This window comes from Prionailurus viverrinus, chromosome A3 (genome assembly GCF_022837055.1).
Source record: "Prionailurus viverrinus isolate Anna chromosome A3, UM_Priviv_1.0, whole genome shotgun sequence".
NCBI classification, from domain to species: domain Eukaryota; kingdom Metazoa; phylum Chordata; class Mammalia; order Carnivora; family Felidae; genus Prionailurus; species Prionailurus viverrinus.
In genome coordinates this window covers 33,118,982-33,124,224 of record NC_062563.1, presented here as the reverse complement: position 1 = coordinate 33,124,224, position 5,243 = coordinate 33,118,982, and the positions used below count along the sequence as shown (strand labels likewise).

Below are 5,243 nucleotides of genomic sequence, written 5' to 3'. Positions count from 1 at the left end.
CTTCAATCTACACTATACACATATCATTGATTTTTCAACATGTCTTTTCTTTTCTTTCTCAATTATTACCAGTTCACATTCTTATCCTGACTCTCACTTGCATATATTGTTAAAAATTGTTTCAGGAGTGCCTGGGTGGCTCACTAAGTTAAGCATCTGACTTCAGCTCAGGTCATCATCTCATAGTTTGTGGGTTTGGGCTCCATGTTGGGCTCTGCACTGACAGCTCAGAGCCTAGAGCCTGCTTCAGATTCTGTATCTAACTCTCTCTCTCTCTCTCTCTCTCTCTCTGCCCCTCCCTCCGCTCATGCTCTGTCTCTGTCTCTCAAAAATAAACATTAAAAAATTATTTCACATATTTCTTAGTAAAACATCAATGATATAACATTGTTCAAGATTCTAGGATCTATGGGAGAGGTCAATCAGGGTCCATGGACCCATGGTCTGTGCTGCAGCAAATTTCTGAGTGGTGCCTCTCACCAGCACCTAGTCCTCCTGAACTTTTCATGGATGCCAAGTTAGAACCCCTTGACAGAGGCCAGCTTGCTACTTGGCCTGTACACAATGTAAGAGCCTTGAGAGAAAGGCTCTTGGAAAAAGAACCTCATTCTGCTTCACTTGAGGATATTGGCATTTAACACAATTAGCTTCCCACTCCCCACCAGAATGGGAAAACATCTCTTCTTCTATCAGATTTTATTTTATTTTTTAACATTTATTTATTTATTTTGAGAGAGACAGAAAAAGCATGAGTGGGAGAAGAGCAGAGAGAGAGCAAGAGAGAATTCCAAGCAGGCTTCACACTCAGTGCAGAGTACGACACAGGGCTCAATCCCACAACCCTGAGATCATCATCTGAGCTGAAATCAAGAGTCAGATATTTAACCAACTGAGCCACCAAGGCGCCCGCCCCCCTATCAGGTTTTTAAATGAAAGCATGATCGCAAAAATTATGCATGCTTTTAGTACAAGATGTGAAAAAAAATGAATCAATGTGTTTATTAAAGTGGTAACTGCTCTATTTAGAATTTTCTGCTCTGGTTACAATATTATGTGCACAAAAAATTAAAATGACTTTTACATTGAGTTTGAATTGATGGCAAGCATCAAAAGCTTATAAGTTTTAATTTTAACAATAAATAAGAGGTATAGTGGTAGGGAAAAGAACAGAGGAAGAAATTCTAGACAAAAATTTCAATGACATCTTTATTTTTTTAATTTTTTAAATTTAAATTTGTATTTATTTTTAAGAGAGAGAGAGAGAGAGCAAGGGAGGGGCAGAAAGAAAGGGAGACACAGAATCTGAAGTAGGCTCCATGTTCTGAACTGTCAGCACAGAGCCCAACACAGGGCTTGAACCCATGAACCATGAGATCAGGACCTGAGATGAAATCAGAGGCTTAATGACTGAGCCACCCAGGCACCCCTCAATGACACCTTAAAGTCCTGGATCTATCTTTTAGGTATAAAACTAAAAGATATTTCTATAAGTGAAATGTTTTTCAGCCATGTTTCTGGTCTTTAAAAAGAAAAAGTCAGCATATTAGAAGGCACTTATGGTAATTGCAAAATAGCTGTTTGAGTATACTTGGTGTAAGTCAGATTCTCACCCAATTCTTGCTATTCCCACCCAGATCAACATTAGAGAGATGCTACCAAGAATGTGACTTCAAAAGGAAACAAAAACAAAAACAAAAACATGACCAGCTTATCCTTTTTAACTTGGAGAAGGGATTATTCAAAGGAAAATAAAAAGGTTTTATGATCTGAAGAGCTGTCCTATAGTGACTGGCCAGCAGTTGATCCTGTTCTCCATGGAAAAGGAAGTGGGAAACACAATTAGAAATAAAAAATAATTTTTCAGGGGCGCCTGGGTGGCGCAGTCGGTTAAGCGTCCAACTTCAGCCAGGTCACGATCTCGCAGTCTGTGAGTTAGAGCCCGGCGTCGGGCTCTGGGCTGATGGCTCGGAGCCTGGAGCCTGTTTCCGATTCTGTGTCTCCCTCTGTCTCTGCCCCTCCCCCGTTCATGCTCTGTCTCTCTCTGTCCCAAAAATAAATAAACGTTGAAAAAAAAAATAATTTATCACAGTGGAAGTGGATGGAAACTGGTACTACTGGACTCATATCTGCTGTGAATGTACAATCTACGCGCTAGACTCTTCTGCGCAGTAGCATGATGGGGCTATGACATTAGCAACCAAGACACCTTTGAAAATATTTCTCCATTTCCATTACTGCTACAGAAGGACATTGGACCCAGTATCTAAGACTTGGCATTCTAGATAAGATACCACCTGATGTTCAATAAAATTTAGGAAAGACCAGATCATCAACTCTTAGAGAATTAGCAATTTGTTTTATATTTGTTTTAATCTAGCAACATCCCATACTTCATATCACACACACACACACACACACATGCATATGTGCAATGTGCACGTGCACTAACATAGACAAAATAAAAGAACACTTTCCATGTGAATTTAAGAAAACCTTAAAAATGTTCTCCATCTATTTCCTAATCTGTAAAATGAGGGTGTTAGATTAGATTAGATAACCTTTACAATCTCCTAGAGTTCTAATGATATATCAACTGAGTGTTCCCAGAACAGGAAGTGAGCATGTGGGGAAAGGTGCATGTGGTTCTTAAAGATAGGACTCCATGAGCACTCCAGTGAAACGTCATAATGACCCTATTTTGACATCTCTACAATTCTCTCTGGTCCTTAAGCCCCGTGAATAAAGTAATGCTTTATTTTGTGAAAATGCATAAGGTCTTTGGAAGCTTTAGGCTTGGCCCATTGGGCCAATTGGTCCATCATCACCTCCACTGCATTCTTTTGGCCAAAACAAGTCACAAAGTCAACCCAGACTTAAGAGGTAAGAAAACAGATTCCTCTCTTGATGAGTGGAGATACCAGTACATACTGTAAAGAGCTTGGATACAGGGAAGGGTGGAGAATCAGGGATATTTATTTCTACAATCAATCTAATCCATGCATTATATAACCATTACAAAAAAATCTACATACTGCCAAGAAATGTCTTCATCTTCATTAGTGGAGCTTCCAACCTCACTTTTTTTTTTTTTAATCCAGAAGGACTAACATTTCATTCCAAATACTAGTATATGCATGGTTGTAAATTATGCCAATAGCCTAACACATGGACTCATTTCCTTGTATTGTTCAGTGTAAGCCAATCATAGCATTCTCCACCCCTGAGTGCTCTTGACTGTTGGGGATGATGAAGTAAAAATCATCAAATCTTACTGTCCAATACATCTTTCTGCAATCTAAGGAAAGAGATCTGTAACTGGGCCATTTCAAGATCTCATTCTCCTAGAAAATTAATGGTCAGCCAAGGGATGTGAGAAGGAATGGGAAGATAATTGTTTTAAGCCCAACTTTGATCTCTGTAAGGACCCTTGTGCTTTCCTTAACCTCACACATTCAGTGGCATCTGTAAGACAAATCTTCCACTTTTCTTTTTGAATTAAAAATTAAAGTTCCCAGGGGAAATCATGCAATGGGAAATTGACACTTCAGTAAACTTGGCTCACACATTTTATTGATTATGATAAGTCTAATTATTGCAATAAATCCCGGGAAAACCAAAAAATATATTTTCATGCTCCAGTGATATATATTCCTTTCTATTAGGGTAATACCTACCTGATTAGAATCTACTTCCTCAAAAGCAATAAATAAATCAAGGAATCATTCTAAACTACGTTTTCCTCAGTTGTCCTGCAAAAATCTTAACGATATTTTAACTATTTTTGTGGACTGATGGACACCAAATATGACAATAACACTTTTAAGTTCTCAACTGAGCATTAAACTTTTATTAAAATATAATGTATGAACATTTTAAACTACAAGGAAAAATCAAATCACACAATTTCTGCTACTTAGAACTCTGGATTCTGGCCTCTTTTTTCTTTTACCTTTTTTTTTTTAATTAAAAATATATAAGTCATGCCTAATGTGAATCTTATTTTCTTTGTTGCAATAGCTCTGGGCTCAGTGACCTGTAAAAAGTCAGACCTTTGGACTTAGCTTCATTTCACTTCTTGTCCTGGGACTGGCCAGAGTGTAATTTCTCTGCCCTCTGGCCTGTGTCTCTCCCACTGCCCCTCATCTTCCCGCAGGTCACATCAAGAGGCCATGCCCCGAGGTTGGGAAATAAGCCTAACAAGCAGGTTCCACCAGAGGTGAGGAGACCCCTTTCCTTCACCAGTGTTGGAGGTTTAATTTGCTCTAAGACCCAAGCTCTTATCTTTGAAACACAAATAATTTATTTTCTTTCCTCTTTTTTTTCTTCCAGAATAAAAGAAAAAAAAAAACACAATGAAAGTCAATTTTATTGATTCTATGACAACTAAAGCAAGCAAGAAAACCCTCCAACCTATTCTCTATACCTAGACATGGAAAGTCAAAAATAAATTTTTAACTGAAATTTCTCCCAAGGCAAATATCTACATAGTACAGGTCACTGATTCAAGATTCAGTTAAAATAACTCTGACACTTATTTCTTCAGTCCCTCAAACTTTCTACCCCAATGTTGCTTTTATCTATTTCTCAAAGATGTATTTTTCAAAGGGTGAATAATAAGAAATAAGAGCAAGCTGAAGCAAAATGTGAGGTGTAGAATACATCTGTATTACATGCATGCAATAAGGTGTAGTAAAGACTCCAAAACCATAAATAGATTCCTGGGTCAACAACTTACTAATTGTTAATCTTTAAGAAAGTTAGGTTTCTCAAACCTCAGTTTACTCATCCATGGGAAGACAATAATAACACACATGAGTATAAAGTAATGAGAAAACACTTTGTATTTTTTACACTGTTGTAAAGGAGTCTACGGACGTTATCTGTTGGAACTATAAAGTGTGTTATGAACAAAAGACCTGACAATGGAGGGCACCTGGGTGGTTCAGTCAGTTAAGTGTCTGACTTCAGCTCAGGTCATATCACAATTTGTGGGTTGGAACCCCATGCTGGGCTCTCTGCTCTCAGTGCAGAGCCTGGAGCCTGCTTCAGATTCTGTGTCTCCCTCTCTCTGTCCCTCCCCCACTTGTTCTTTCTCTCAAAATAATTTTTTTTCTTTTTTTTCTTTAATGTTTTACTTTTGAGAGAGAGACTGGCAGAGAGAGAGGGAGACACAGAATCTTGAGGCAGGCTCCTGGCTCTGAGCTGTCAGCACAGAGCCCGATGTGGGGCTCAAACCCAACTGT

General features: G+C 38.5%; 1 long non-coding RNA gene across 1 annotated transcript; it reads left to right on the top strand.

The window, feature by feature from the left end:
- The first annotated feature begins 2,794 nt into the window (after window positions 1-2,794).
- Window positions 2,795-4,216, top strand: LOC125161785 (uncharacterized). Its single transcript, XR_007150754.1, has 2 exons — window positions 2,795-2,880; window positions 4,154-4,216. It is a non-coding gene; the product is annotated as an uncharacterized LOC125161785 (long non-coding RNA).
- Window positions 4,217-5,243: the final 1,027 nt, after the last annotated feature.